Here is a 16,761-nt window from a genome sequence, read left to right as displayed (position 1 = left end):
ATCATCAAACACAGATGTTTCTTGAAGGAGTCAGTAGATCATCGAACACAGATGTTTCTTGAAGGAGTCAGTAGATCATCAAACACAGATGTTTCTTGAAGGAGTCAGTAGATCATCAAACACAGATGTTTCCTGAAGGAGTCAGTAGATCATCAAACACAGATGTTTCTTGAAGGAGTCAGTAGATCATCAAACACAGATGTTTCTTGAAGGAGTCAGTAGATCATCAAACACAGATGTTTCCTGAAGGATTCAGTAGATCATCAAACACAGATGTTTCTTGAAGGAGTCAGTAGATCATCAAACACAGATGTTTCTTGAAGGAGTCAGTAGATCATCAAACACAGATGTTTCTTGAAGGAGTCAGTAGATCATCAAACACAGATGTTTCTTGAAGGAGTCAGTAGATCATCAAACACAGATGTTTCTTGAGGAGTCAGTAGATCATCAAACACAGATGTTTCTTGAAGGAGTCAGTAGATCATCGAACACAGATGTTTCTTGAAGGAGTCAGTAGATCATCAAACACAGATGTTTCTTGAAGGAGTCAGTAGATCATCAAACACAGATGTTTCCTGAAGGAGTCAGTAGATCATCAAACACAGATGTTTCTTGAAGGAGTCAGTAGATCATCAAACACAGATGTTTCTTGAAGGAGTCAGTAGATCATCAAACACAGATGTTTCTTGAAGGAGTCAGTAGATCATCAAACACAGGTGTTTCTTGAAGGAGTCAGTAGATCATCAAACACAGATGTTTCTTGAAGGAGTCAGTAGATCATCAAACACAGAGATGGTTCCAAAGCTTAGGAGCAACAGTCTGGAAGGATTTCTCTCCTCTGGTCCAGAAGTTCAGGAACCATCAGTAGATTCTGATCCACAGACCTCAGAGCCCAAGCTGGGGTGTAAGTCTGGATCAGATCACTGATGGAAGGTCTGACCATGAATAGATGTGAAAGTAAGAACCAGAATTTAAAATGATCCTGAAAGAAACTGGCAGCCAGTGAAGAGTTTGAAGGAGAAATGTGAGTTCTTCTACTAGAGCGGCTCAGAATTCTGGCTGCAGAGTTTTGTATGAACTGCAGGTGAGACACATCCTTCTTGTTTAGACATGAAAATAAACTGTTAAAATAGTCTAAACGAAACAAACACATGGATTATAAGATCCAGATTGTGTTGTGACAACATTTTCCAGTTTAGAGATTTTTCTCAGTTTTAATTAACAGTTTTTGGTCAGTTTTCTGCAGTGTTGAACTAGAGACATATCTTTGTCAAATAATGCTATATCATTGTCCGCAAGCTTCAACTTTTAGACATCTTGCTTGAGATTCTTCTGGTGAATTGACGCCTTTCTTGTTGTATTATGATGATAATAGTCATCTGCAAATTACAGTATGTCTTCAAGCTTATAAAACTTTTATTTTTTTTTTACAAATTTATTTTCATTTCAGACAAAAAAAGACAGTACAGAGTAACAAACAAACAAAAAGATATATATATATATATATATATATATATATATATATATATATATATATATAGTAAATTATATTATATATGTAAAAGACAGAAAAAAACAACAAAAAAAAACAAAAAAAAACACAACAGGACAATAAGAAACAACAAAACAAGAAAAACCAAGTGCCAGACCACAAAAGAGAAATAATAATAATAATAATAAGTTAACATTTTCAATGCTGCAGAAAAAAAAAGGTATTTACAAGGAGGTCAGAGAGTTCACAGAACTCCCTTTAAAGGAACAGCAACAATAGGTGGCTTATGCTTCATTGTCATTTCCTGATAGCGTCCAGAAACGGTCCCCAGATCTTGACAAACTTCAAGTGTAAATTAGACATTGTGTATCTAATTTGTTCCAGATACAGGAGAGAAACCATATCATTGAGCCATTTTTTGAAGGAAGGTGGAGATGGTGATTTCCATTCACTCAGGATCACTCTCTTTGCAACAACCAGAGAGAAAGCTAGAGCTTGTTGCTGAGTGCTGGATAGATTAGAGGTTGATTCAGAACATCCCAAAACAACCAAAGCACCGGTCTGGATCACATTCACCTTGTATGCTTAAGAGAAAAAATTGAAAAACTCCAACCAATAAGATCTTAACCTGCAGCAAGACCAGAACATATGTCCGAGTGAACCCTCTGACGTTGAACAGCGATCACATGAGGATGGAATGGCAGGGAAGATTCTGTTTAGCCTTGTTTTGGAATAGTGGAGTCTATGAGCGACCTTAAATTGAATTAATTGAAGCCTTGCATTTATCGAACAGAGTTTAATCCGGCTCAATCCCCTCGTCCACACATCGTCTGATATTTTCTCGCCCAAATCTTTTTCCCACGACTCTTTAATGTGCGACGAAGGGACCGCCTTGTAAAATAGAGACACAAGTAGTGAAATTAAATGGTTTGAGGTGGAGGATTTCCTCATTGTATGATGAAAAGTATGTTCTTTTGGCAAACGCTCGAAAGACTGAAATGCTTTGCTGACAAAGTTCCGGATTTGAAGATATCTGAACCAGTGAGAGCTCGGCAAATTGAACCTTGACTGCAATTGAGCAAAAGAAGCAAATCTACCGCTAAAATACAAATCTTTGAAGGAGCATAAACCTCTCTCAGACCACTCACTGAACACTGGATCCATCTGTCCCGGTTTAAAAGAAGAGTTATGGCAAATAGGTGTATAAACAGAGAGTTCTGACAAGTTTAGGACATTTTTAATTTGTTTTAATATTTTAAAGGAATTGAATAAGATGAAATCATTTTTTAGAACTCTGAGCTGAGGAATAGTATTTGAGAGTAAGATAGAAAAGGGAGAAGTATTGAAATGAGAAAGTGTGATGTTAGTTTCAATAAGAGGCCATGAGGGGGCAGATGCGTCATTTGAATTTAACCCAGATGAAAATTGATTCCAAAAGATCCAGTTTCTGGCATTGCATGCCCAGTAATAGTGTCTGAACACTGGAAGAGCAAGACCCCCATCTGCCTTGGATTTCTGGAGATGTGCCTTACTTATGCGAGGAGGTTTGTAATTCCAAATAAAAGGTACTATGATTGAGTCAATTATCTTAAAAAATGAGGAAGTGAGAAAAATAGGCACATTTTGAAAGAGATAGCTAAATTTGGGAAGTATAGTCATCTTAATAATGTTAACCCGACAAACAAGCGACAGTGGCAGGAGCTTCCATCTGTTTATTTTATTTTTTAATGCATTAATCAAATTTAAAAGATTGAATTTAAACAAAAACTTGGGTTGTCTTGTGACATTGATACGGAGATAAGTAAAATAATCTGAACTGATTTTAAAGGGCAATTTAGTCAAATAATCTGGATCCAAGTCCTTCGAGAGGGGCATCAAAGTGCTTTTGTCATAATTAATGGTAAATCCAGAAAGCTGGCCAAACTCTTTAATGAGATCAAGAAGGGATGGTAGAGACTCTGTTAATTTTGAAATTGTCAACACCACATCGTCAGCATAAAGGCCAATTTTAGATGTTACCTTCCCGATCTGATCGCCACAGCCAGGGGCTCCAGTGCCAAAGCAAAGAGCATCGGAGAAAGACAACACCCTTGTCTGGTCCCTCGATTAAGATCGAAAGGAGTGGATTTATCGTAGTTGGTCAAGATACAGGATTTAGGATGAGCATAGAGAAGTTTTAAAATAGTTATACATTTTTCGCCAAATCCAAACTTCCTCAGCACTCCAAACATAAATGTCCACTCTATTTGATCGAAGGCCTGTTGTGCATCTAATGATATTACTGCTGACTGTGGTTTTTCTGATGAGTACATGATATTTAGAAGACGCCGAGTATTTGAGACAGGATAGCGGTCAGGAATGAATCCAGTTTGGTCAGGATGAATTAGATTGCAGATGTGCTTTGATAACCGAGAAGACAAAACTTTGGCAATTATCTTCTGGTCGCTGTTTAAGAGGCTCAGGGGACGATATGAAGACATCTTTGTTGCATCTCTGTCTTTTTTGAGGAGTAAACAGATGTTTGCCTCATAGATAGAGTTTGGGAAGATGTTGCTCTTTATCGAACAGTTTATCATCCTCAGTAACAAGGGTGAGACTGCATCTATGTTTGCCTTATAAAATTCAATCCCAAACCCATCTGGACCACATGCCTTCCCACTGGGAAACGAGCGGATAGCCGCTTTGATTTCATCCAATGAGATCTCAGATTCTAATTCCTGACGAGCATCGTTACCAAGTCTGGGAATATCAAGCTTGTCTAAAAAAGCATCGATGTCATCAACAGAGGCCTTTGTCTTAGATGAATATAAGTCAGAGTAATAGTCCCGGAAACACTTGTTGATTGACTTTGGGTTTGTGATCAATTCTCCCGCAGCAGAGGAAATCTTATGGATAGCCCTGTCTGCTTGCACACCTTTCAGCTGCCTGGCGAGGAGTGTATGAGCTTTCTCACTCAGTTCAAAATGCGTTTGTTTTAGTTTGTGTATATAGTTTTTTACTTGTTCTGCAGATATCGTATGATATTCATATTTTAATTTGAGCATTGCATCTAGGGTGTTTTCAGATTTTGTGTTAAGATAATCGGACTGCAGTGTCTCAAGTTCAGATTCAATTTCTTTATAACGTTTACATCTCTCCTTTTTCTGTTTTGACTGATATGAAATAATATGTCCACGCATTACCACTTTAAATGTCTCCCACAAAGTTGCATCGGAGACTGAATCATTATCGTTAAAAAGGAAGAAGTCTGAAATTTGGATTGAGATATATTCAAGAAAAGATTTGTCAGTGTTCAGTGAGGGGTTAAATTCCCAATTGTACGAGCGAGCTGGTAGTTTAAAGTCAATTTTCATTGTAGCTGGAGCATGGTCGGATATTATTATGTTATTATATTTTGAGCTGGATACATTAGAAATTAATCTTGAGTCCACCAGGAAATAATCAATTCTAGTGAAACTACCATGGACCGGTGAGAAAAAGGAATATTGCCTGTCCAAAGGGTGCTGTATTCTCCAAACATCAACTAAATTTTGCTGTTTAATTAAATTATTAAGCACAGGGACCGATTTCAAAGGGGATGGTGTCTTTGAAGAAGATCTGTCGAGGGAAGCATCAAGATAGCAATTGAAGTCACCTCCTATTATAATATTTGAGTTGTCATGGACTGCAACAAGATTAAACATTTTCTGGAAAAAATCTGGGCAATCAAAGTTTGGGGCATATATGTTAAGGAGTGTCAGCGGAACAGAATTAATGGAACCTGTTACGAGCACAAATCTGCCACCTGGATCTGCTGTCATGGATGAAAACAAGAATGGGACATTTTTCCGGATGAGGATGGCAACCCCTCTAGCTTTGGAGGAAAATGTTGATTGATAGACATTTGATATCCATTGTGCTTTGAGATTTCTTTGCTCTGATGAAGATATATGGGTTTCTTGCAAAAAGATAATGTCTGAGGAAATAAATTTTAGATGTTGAAAAACTTTTCCTCTTTTTAAAGCCTTGCCCATTCCTCTGCAGTTCCAAGTTGTGAAATTAATTGAACTCAAATCTGACCAAGTTCTTGAATTATCCTGCATCAAAGCAGTCTGTTAATAGGAATATACCTGCAACATATGTAGCTGTGGACTGGCAATGAAAAAAAAATAAAAAAAAAAAAAAAAAATAAAATGAACATAAAACGAACACAAAACAAGAATGAACACATATAAACCCCTAACCCCGGTGTCATTAGAATAAAGACACCAAAAAAACCCTAAGCCTCAGAGGCTGCTGGGCGATAGAGCCCCCTCCCCCCTCAGAAAAAGAGAGAGAAAAAAAAACACCATCTCAAACCCGTGTGCAACACCTTATTTAGATGCACCGATTGTATAACACAAATAACTTATTTAGGAAAAAAGGAGTAAATGTGAACAGAAGTTTACCCAAACACCTCAATATTATTATAGAAAAAAAAGTGTATTTATAAACAAATGCATAAACAAATAACCCGAATATTATAACTTTTATAGAACTATTTCTGCTTTTTTATACGTATCAAAATATTTTTACATGTACATAGGAACACAGGCTAGTCGTCACTAAAACAATATTAAGTATGAATATATATGTTTGTAAACAGTGGAACGTAATGTAAACAGATCAAACCATGAGATTATGCTCTGGCAGGCAGGGAACCAGCGAACCTCTCAGCGTCAGGCACGGAGTTGAAAGTGCTGACAGAGCCGTTCAATGTCACCTGTAGCTTGGCCGGGAAGCGGAAGGAACACTCGGCGCCGGCATCTTTGAGCGTCTTCTTCACACTGGTGTAAAGGAGGCGCTGAGCAATGACTTCTGGTGGATAGTCAGGAAAAATGAAGATTGGCTTCCCTTGGTAGTTCAGCGGTCCACGCTGGCGCCCGAGCCGGAAGATCTTAGCGATGTCGCAGCAGTTGTGAAGTTTGGCCATGAAGGTGCGCGGCTTGTCCGATGACCCGGGTCGGGCGTTGTTGACTCGATGCGCCCGATCCACCTTAAGAGGCTTCGGAAAATTATCAATTCCAAGCAATTTGGGTAATAATCCAGTGATGAACTCGGTGGGGCGACCCATCTCCTCCCCCTCTGGGATGCCAATAACACGGATGTTTTGACGACGTGAGCGCCCCTCCAGATCCACCAGCTTAGCCCTTAGCTTAGCATTTGAAGTCCCCAGCTCCACACACGTAGCCTCCAGTGCTGTGATGCGCGAGTCTGCGGACGTCAAAGCTTCGTCAACACACTCTAGACGTTGTTTCACCTCGCGGTGGTCAGTTTGCAGGGAAGCCAGGGTCCTTTCCATTGCGTCGAAACGCCCGTCTATGGATTCCTTCATGGCGTTCACAAGTTCAAAAACTTTCGCGAGTTCGGTGCTTTGGTTCGCAACGGCCGCCAAGATGGCGTCGTTACTAGCACCGCTGGCCTGTCCCGCAGTCGACTTGCTTTGATTCTCGTCTCTTTTCCCCATATTTCAAAGCGGTTGTGTTCCAAAAAAGTTGATAGAAAATGTTCCAGAAAATGCGCGGTGCAGAGTCTTTTAAATAACTATTTTTTGGCGAAACACACGGAGCTCAAAAAAGTACGTCTTACTCCATCACTGCACAAGAGCGCCCCCCCTATAAAACTTATTTTTGTCTGTTTCCTCAGTTGACTGGATCATTTCTAATACTTATGATGGAATATTTTGATCGCTGCTGTTTGAATATATGAGAAATACATGTTCACTTAAAAAAAACAAAAGGTTTAAAACACAACATCCATTCAGGTTCGCATTTACAATCACAGCTTAACTTTAAACAACACAAGGCTGTTGACGCCCGTCTCCGTCAGTCTGCTTTATGCCTCTGTTTATGAGTGTTTGGACAAAAGAACAGTGAAGTGTCACTGAATCCACCCACCTAGTCCCCGGTGAGGTCGATTTGCTCTGCTGGAATGGTTCAGCGAATTAGACGTGACGTCGGCCTGAGCCTCGTCTGTCTCACCATCCATCTCTATAAGTGAGCATCGTTTAGACGATATCACCGAGAGAGAGAAAGATGGGACTAAATATGTTCAGAAAAAGCACAGACTTCACACGAGACTTCAACAAAAGTGCACGGATTCTAATCTTGTTTGCGAGTGATTGGAGTTGTTTTTTAAATGATCTTTCTTGATATAGTCATAGGTCATGTTTTTTTTGGTCGCTGTCCATGGTGCTAGATTTGTTGTCGTAGCTCATCTTTAAAATAAAGTGTTTTATATATTTACTGATAACTTGAGTCTTATTTAAGCATCATGTGGTTTTATCTTGAAGGTAGAACTTCCTGTTGGAATGTTTTCTTATTGTATTTTATTTGTTAGCCACTCAAACTATGTTAAAGGTTTAACAACATTTCTTGTTATTGGACTTTTATTAACCGATTTTATATTATTTCATTTGTTTAATTTAATGTAACACAATAACAAATGTACTTTTTAAAACTAAAGCAGTGAAACAAACTCACATCGAAAAATCACTTCACATTTTAACCTTTATTATGATGTCGATATTTTTTATTTATTTGGGATGTTTTTTTTATTTAGTTTTATTTTTTTGCTAACAACAAATAGCTTGAAACTCAAGTTAAATTAATAATTTTGTTTATTCACTTGTTTTTACAATTTTTAGTTAATTTATGGCCAAAAAGGGATGTGGTTTATAGCCATTGTTTATTATTTAATAACTTGACTTAATATTATTAAAATGTGTCAGAATAATAATGTAGGTCCAAATAAAAAATAAAAATGAATAAATACATTTTTTATTCTAATGATATGTTTTATCTTTTAACCACTTGCAGTATTACAAATCAATCAACAAGTAAAATGTACACACATTACGTCACATTAAGCAACATCTCATCTGTTTTTTTCCACTTATCCAGGTCGGGTCGCGGGGGCAGCAGCTTCATCACAGAGACCCAGACTTTCCTCGGCCCAGATGCAGAGTCCAGCTCTTCCCCGGGGGGGACCCCAAAGTGTTCCCGGGCCAGCCGAGAGACGTAAACAACAGTAAACATTAGTTATTATTAAGTATTTTGTGGAAAATAAAACCTTTGACCGGTGATGACAAATTTACGAGCACATCATCCGTTGTGGTCCAGAGTCTCTGAGGTATCTCCTCGCAGTCAGCAGATGACCCCTTCCTCGTCCTCTCAACCATGATGGCACCGTCTGAGGGCTAATGTGATCAGTCCAGAAAGAAGTAGATTACGCTGGACAAGGAGATCATTTAATTGACAGCCGTGATTGGACACAGATCCTGGCAGGAAGGGGAAGCTGATGGAGGAAACGTCATCGTTAGCATTTTGATGTTGATGGAATGTGAGGAAGAAAACGTTCCTTCGGATGAGTGACAAGTCTGCTCGGTCATACTTTGTGTCTTGAAGAGTCTTGGAATTTCTTGAACAGTAAAATATGGTAAGAGTTGAAATTGAATGTTTTATAGGTTCATTTGTGTTCTGAAGTATTCAAGAAATGTCAACGTCTCCAATGCAAAACAAGAACATGAGTATAAAAAAATATTTTACCACAAAACACACATAGTTTTCTTCAAATATAAAAGCTTTTCACAAATTCCAAACTCCAATCCTTCTTTTATTGTCGACATGAATGAGCTCATGTACATAGAATCAATATGCGTTTGGTTAAACTAGTATTCAGTTGAATCTTTTGTTCAAGATCGATCCAAAGCTTAGGAGCAACAGTCTGGAAGGATTTCTCTCCTCTGGTCCGGAAGTTCAGGAACCATCAGTAGATTCTGATCCACAGACCTCAGAGCCCGAGCTGGGGTGTAAGTCTGGATCAGATCACTGATGGAAGGTCTGACCATGAATAGATCTGAAAGTAAGAACCAGAATTTTAAAATGATCCTGAAAGAAACTGGCAGCCAGTGAAGAGTTTGAAGGAGAAATGTGAGTTCTTCTACTAGAGCGGCTCAGAATTCTGGCTGCAGAGTTTTGTATGAACTGCAGGCGAGAAGATCCTTCTGGTTTAGACATGAAAATAAACTGTTACAATAGTATAAACGACACAAACACATGGATTATAAGATCCAGATCATGTTGAAGGAAACAGTTTGTGGTCAGTTTTCTTCAGTGTTGAACTAGAGACACGTCTTTGTCAAATACAACACCCAGGTTTCTCAGGCTCAGTTTGACATGTTTGACACGTTGAGAAAACTCTTCTAAGACTTGACTAAAGGAGACCAAGGTAAGAATTGGGCAACAATGAAGGGAACAACGACAGGTAAATATTCAGCACCACTTCACAGACAATATGTCTCCGTGTTCACCTGCCATGCATCACGACTCTCTCCATAAGGGGGAGGCGGGGAATCCCCCTGCGGACTGAGTGCCTCCCCTGCTCCACATTACCTTGTTAGAACATGAAAAAGGGGACGAGTGTGATGGTACATCATTCCTGGAACAGTGACAGCACTTACTCCATCTGCGGTATCTGGTCTGTGTCCAGACGGCACCGAATCATTTTCATGATAAACATTTGAAGCGATAAAATTAATGAGATGATCAATATGAGCTGTTTTTTAAATACAAGATGACGTTTTTCAGAGTTTTAAACCGGTGTGTAAACAAACTTTAAGAGATGGTTTTCAAAATTGAAGCTACGGATATTTTTTCTTATTTTTATTCAGACGTTGTAGGTTGATTCATGTTTATTTACAGTATATATATATATATATATATATATATATATATATATATATATATATATGTAGTGTAGTGTAGTGTAGTGTAGTGTAGTAACAAGGATATGTGTTGTATTGTCCAGTACTTGACTCTGGTGTTGTGATAGAGTAGTAACAAGTATATATGTGTAGTATTGTCCAGTACTTGACTCTGGTGTTGTGATAGTGTAGTAACAAGGATATATGTGTAGTATTGTCCAGTACTTGACTCTGGTGTTGTGATAGTGTAGTAACAAGTATATATTTGTAGTATTGTCCAGTACTTGACTCTGGTGTTGTGATAGTGTAGTAACAAGTATATATGTGTAGTATTGTCCAGTACTTGACTCTGGTGTTGTGATAGTGTAGTAACAAGTATATATGTGTAGTATTGTCCAGTACTTGACTCTGGTGTTGTGATAGTGTAGTAACAAGTATATAAGTGTAGTATTGTCCAGTACTTGACTCTGGTGTTGTGATAGTCTAGTAACAAGTATATATGTGTAGTATTGTCGAGTACTTGACTCTGGTGTTGTGATAGTGTAGTAACAAGGATATATGTGTAGTATTGTCCAGTACTTGACTCTGGTGTTGTGATAGTGTAGTAACAAGTATATATGTGTAGTATTGTCCAGTACTTGACTCTGGTGTTGTGATAGTGTAGTAACACGTATATATGTGTAGTATTGTCCAGTACTTGACTCTGGTGTTGTGATAGTGTAGTAACAAGGATATATGTGTAGTATTGTCCAGTACTTGACTCTGGTGTTGTGATAGTGTAGTAACAAGTATATATGTGTAGTATTGTCCAGTACTTGACTCTGGTGTTGTGATAGTGTAGTAACACGTATATATGTGTAGTATTGTCCAGTACTTGACTCTGGTGTTGTGATAGTGTAGTAACAAGGATATATGTGTAGTATTGTCCAGTACTTGACTCTGGTGTTGTGATAGTGTAGTAACAAGTATATATGTGTAGTATTGTCCAGTACTTGACTCTGGTGTTGTGATAGTGTAGTAACAAGTATATAAGTGTAGTATTGTCCAGTACTTGACTCTGGTGTTGTGATAGTCTAGTAACAAGTATATATGTGTAGTATTGTCGAGTATTTGACTCTGGTGTTGTGATAGTGTAGTAACAAGTATATATGTGTAGTATTGTCCAGTACTTGACTCTGGTGTTGTGATAGTGTAGTAACAAGTATATATGTGTAGTATTGTCCAGTACTTGACTCTGGTGTTGTGATAGTGTAGTAACAAGTATATATGTGTAGTATTGTCCAGTACTTGACTCTGGTGTTGTGATAGTGTAGTAACAAGGATATATGTGTAGTATTGTCCAGTACTTGACTCTGGTGTTGTGATAGTGTAGTAACAAGTATATATGTGTAGTATTGTCCAGTACTTGACTCTGGTGTTGTGATAGTGTAGTAACAAGTATATATGTGTAGTATTGTCCAGTACTTGACTCTGGTGTTGTGATAGTGTAGTAACAAGGTCCTCTACCCGCCCTGTGTGGCATGTGCCGTGATCGGGGGGTTTGTCGCCCTTGGTCCTGGGGGTTCGTGGCCGGGCTGGTCGGTCTTTCGGGGGCTTCCCGGGTGGGGGGGGGGCGCATTGGGGGGACGGCGGAGGCATTGGGCGGACCCATGTTACCGTAGTGACCATGTACCGCCCATGCAAGTGCTGCTGTCCCCCTGGGTGGTGCATGGTGGGTGGGGGCGGTGGCTGGGGGTCAGTACGTGTGATGGGCGGGGCCTCGGCACCTTAGAGACCGTGGTCTGCCCATCGAATACTGCTGGCCCCCCAAACTTCCCTCATGGGGAGGTGGGCTGCGGCTGTTGGGGACGGTCTACAGTTCAAAGACTGGGGGCCGTTCCCGGACGGCTGCGGCCACACTGCCCCCGCCCTGCCCGCACAACCGTGGCCCCCCTGTGACCCGGGGGACCTGGGCCGGTGCCTGGCCATTGCTCCCCCGGGCTCATGCGGTGGCACTCAACCCGGCTACTGGCCGTGTCCGCAGGGTATTGGGGGGGTTCCGCCGCCGCTGCTGCGGTGGGTCCCCATCTCCTTGACTCGGTCCCCTGCTATGGACTTGTTGGCGGCCTGACGGGCTGGGGGTCCTCCGTCGCCCGGCCTGGCCCCGGGGCCCTATCCCCTGACTGGTTCTTCTGGCTGCCCCTCTGCCCCGGTGCCTGCGCCTGGTGCCTCCCCCTCTCTGCTTCCTCGGTCGTCCTCGCCTGTGCCCGTCCTCTCGCGCCCCCGGTGGTGGTCCGCCTTCTCGCTGGTGTTTGGGGTCGGCTCTGGTGGTTATCTCGCCTGCCGGGTCCTGGTCTCCCGCGGGTTCCTGCCGCAGCTTGGGCCCCTGTGTCTGGATCTGCTGTGCTAGGTATGTGCCCTCTGGCCTGGCTATTTCAACCCCCCCCCCCCTCTCCCCTCTATATATCTTCACCCGTCACCGGAGTCTGTATACCTGTGTATTGTCTACATTTGTCCCAAACCCACACCTTTTTATTTCTCTCCCGGAGCCCCAGGGATCCACCTCCAGAGCTGCTGCTGATCCAGGGGTCCACCTCCAGAGCTGTTGCTGATCCAGGGATCCACCTCCAGAGCAGCTGCTGATCCAGGATCTTCACCACGTCATCAGATCCCGAGTTCTCTCCAGCACCCCCATGGACCCTCCTACACTCTCCTCTTTTCTCTCACTATATCCTCCCTCACTCCTCTCCTTATCCATCTGTCTACCCCCCCATCCTTCCTCCCAGCCGGTCAAAGCGGCAGGCCGTCAACAATGAGTCGGGTTCCGCTCGAGGTTTCTGCCTTCTAAAAGTAAGTTTTTCCTCGCCATTGCTCACTGTACAGTGTTTTGTTTCTTGCTCTTTGTTGAATTGCTGGGATCTATTTTTCCTTAATCAACTGTAGTCTTATTTCAACTGTATAGTGTCTTGAGATAACTTTGTTATGATATGACACTTTAAATAAAATTGAATTGAATTGAATTGAACTGTACGTGTGTGTGAGATAAGGACCGGCAACAAGGTCGTAGAGGTCCCAGGGTCAAAGGTCGTTAAATACAAAGTAGCAAAACTTCGATCTTTCCGTCGAGTCATGTTAAGAGTCGGCGCCGCACACATACACACCAACATTGTGTGGTTCCTGTTACTCCATCCCACACTCATCAGAGTCCCTGGAGATGGTTTTAATAAGGACCTTGTTTAGGTGAGCAGCTCCTGCACCAGACAATTACACCAGAGCAGCTATTCATTGCAGCCTAAATGGACTAAACACGTAAATACATTTGGTCTTTCTTCAGCCCCGAAGGCAGACATTACGCACAGCAATGTCATCTCCTGATGCCTGCTACCTGTCTGTCTTTCTCTCAAACCCTTTTTTATCAAACTCTCAAATCCATCCATCCATCCATCCATCTATTTATCCATCTATTTATCCATCCATCTATTTATCCATCTATCCATCCATCCATCCATGTATCCATCCATCTATTTATCCATCTATCCATTCATCCTATCTATCCATTTATCCATCCATCCATCCATCCATCCATCCATCCATCCATCCATCCATCCATCCATCCTTTTATCTTTCAAGGTGTATTTCTATACGTCTGTCTGTCCGTCCAACATTAAATCCATCCATCCATCATCCATCCATCCATCCATCCATCCATCCATCCATCCATCCATCCATCCATCCATCCATCCATCCATCCATCCATCCATCCATCCATCCATCCATCCATCCATCCATCCATCCATATATATATATATATATATATATATACATATACACACACACACGTCTATACACATACACACATATACACACACGTCTATACACATACACACATATACACACACGTCTATACACATACACACATATACACACACACACGTCTATACACATATGCATTGACGCACATTGACACGCGCGCACGCATTGACGCACATTGACACACACACGCACTAACTCTCGCCTTAAGAAGTGACACTTGTCAGGGTGCAGCTTCAAACCCGCAGCAGCCACTCTGCTCAGCACTAGTCGTAGGGAGTTAAGGGCTTCTTCACACGATGCCCCATGAATTAGAAGGTCATCTAAATACACAAGGCACTGTTGACGTGGGACACCAGCTAGCATGCCATCCATTAGTCTCTCAAAGGTGGCTGACACGCGCGCGCGCATTGACACACGCACACGCATTGACGCACATTGACACACACACGTATTGACGCACATTGACAAACGCGCACGCATTGTGTTTTTTACTGTTTTCTTACCACTGTAATGTATATGTTGGCATTAAAAAATAAAATTTCATGCTTAAGATGGGAAATGTGTTTTTATTATTTTTTGGTCCTCCAATGCCCGTTGTCGCTAATTTGCGACATACCCAATTTTACAATAATTTTATGTTCTACAGTAAAAAATTGAATCTTCACTTTATTTAGTCTCTGCTTGAAAGCAAAAACACACATAATTATTTTTTTTGAACAATTGCAAATAAATTCAGGCGTCAAGGGGTTAATTTAAGTATGGCGTATACGTATAGTGTATAATAATTTTTAATCTAACACCACACTTTTGTTTTTGCCAAACCTTGTTTCGCATCAGCTGCCACGACATACTTTGGATGTGATCTTACGGCAACGATAACAGATGAGTTTGTTAGCGTTGTATGAAAAGGCCCATTGGAGTTGTAGTACTGAACACACACTGAATACATTTTTCTGTTATTCAACATGTTTTAAAGATACACACATCCATGCAACATGCAACCATGACAGCTGTATCAGCACAATACGGACAATGGACGTGAGGTTCTGGTCTGCAGCCCACATCTGTGTATCGGATAGTCTGTCAAACATAAAAATGTAAACGGTTAGACTTTTATGATGCAATATACGAGGAACTAACTAAAGATATACTGTACACACCTCCATGATGATTGCCTTTCTCAAGTGGCTTTGTATGTGCTGTTGGGTTTTGTCCATCTGTGCTGGTCTGAATTTGGTGACCTCACATAAAGGGCAGTGAAAGAACAAGCAACACTGACGGCTGTGGAGTGAAGTACATCCTCAAACCTGGCTGATGTTTAACTGATCAGCCATTTATGAGATTAATGAAAGCTTTGACAGAAACTGTTTTCTATATCACAGACTAAGCTACACACACTGGCAAATGAAAACAGCCAGAAATATGTTATGTTCACTGAACAGATCATTTATGAACACATTTTTCATGTTGTATAAAACTGAAACATTCTATTGAATGACTGAACAATCTACTTTAATATCCTCGTGTCCAATTAGTTCATATTCAACGTCTGCTATCTCTGGTCTGTTTATCTGGATTCTTGTCACGGGGGCAGCAGCTTCAGCAGAGAGGTCCATACTTTCTTCTCCCCAGTTACATCGTCCAGCTCTTTCTGGAGGACCCCCCTGTGTTTCCAGCCCAGTGGAGGAACATGGTTCTTCAGTGTGTTCTGGGTCTTCCCCGGGTTCTACCATCAGTTGAACATGTTCGACTTCATCGGACTTATTCTCAGATGAATAAATTGATCTAAGACAAGAAAAAAATAAGTCAGTTTAGATTAAAAAAAAAGCTCAAACTAATTGAAATTCTCACGGATGCTCCGTTGAATCCATACATTCATTCATTCATTTCCACTGCCACCTCCTAATAAGAAATAATGATAGTTTCTCTGATGCACAAATACTGCAGTGCTGAAGATATTAAACCAAAATTGACATTAATTTTAATTGTACAAGTGATGACATTTGCAAAATTAATCAACATTACATTTAAACATTAAATCACTTTGATAAATGACTAAAAAACGTTCTTACATACCTTCCTTCTTCTCTTGAACTCTTTTCGATCTGTTAAGGAGAAAAATAATTCAAGGAAATGACTCCAGATAAACACAAATCAATATAATAATGTGATTTTTATGAATGCATTTGTTTTTTACCTCTTTTTCTTTTTTTATACCAATAAACTACAGAACATGTGATCAGTAGAACGATCACAGCAACAATAATTCCAGCCACTTCTCCTGGTGTCAAACCTTCTCGACATACAGAGTCAGAAGAAATAGTTCCTTCTCGTAGATATGTTGAACATCTACAAAGACAAGTGGAGACAGTTTAGAAGAAAACATCTGGAGCAAACATTTGTGAAGCTTCACTCACTGTTTGTGATCCTGACATGACGTGAACGTTACATTTGAAAATGTTCCTTCACTGCAGGTTCCACACTCAGTGTCTGTGGAGGACGTTCCTGTGAAGAACATTGTGTGTGTCTTATAGTTTCTGCACTCTTGCATTTCACATGTTGGATGTGAAACTCGCCTGCTCTGATGATGAACTGTCCTGGTTCACATGTGGAGTGTTGCTGTGCTGCCACACATGTGTCCACTGAGCCGTCCACACAGAAAAAACCCTCCAGAGGTTCACACTTGGTGTTTGCTGTGAAGGTACAGGATCTGATCTCTCTCAGTCCTGTTAGTCAATAACAAATTCTACATCAC

At 40.7% G+C, this 16,761-nt stretch overlaps 1 long non-coding RNA gene across 1 annotated transcript; it reads right to left on the bottom strand.

Annotated features, from left to right (window-relative positions):
* Positions 1-15,431: 15,431 nt before the first annotated feature.
* LOC148068860 (uncharacterized) lies at positions 15,432-16,499 on the bottom strand. The gene is made up of 4 exons (XR_015712994.1): positions 16,424-16,499; positions 16,204-16,355; positions 16,083-16,111; positions 15,432-15,791 (listed from the first exon to the last, which is right to left on the bottom strand). It is a non-coding gene; the product is annotated as an uncharacterized LOC148068860 (long non-coding RNA).
* Positions 16,500-16,761: the final 262 nt, after the last annotated feature.

The sequence above is a fragment of the Callionymus lyra genome, chromosome 11, assembly GCF_982586985.1.
Source record: "Callionymus lyra chromosome 11, fCalLyr1.hap1.1, whole genome shotgun sequence".
Classification (NCBI taxonomy): Eukaryota; Metazoa; Chordata; class Actinopteri; order Syngnathiformes; family Callionymidae; genus Callionymus; species Callionymus lyra.
The sequence above is the reverse complement of the archived record's forward strand: the minus strand, read 5'-3'. Positions and strand labels throughout refer to the sequence as shown.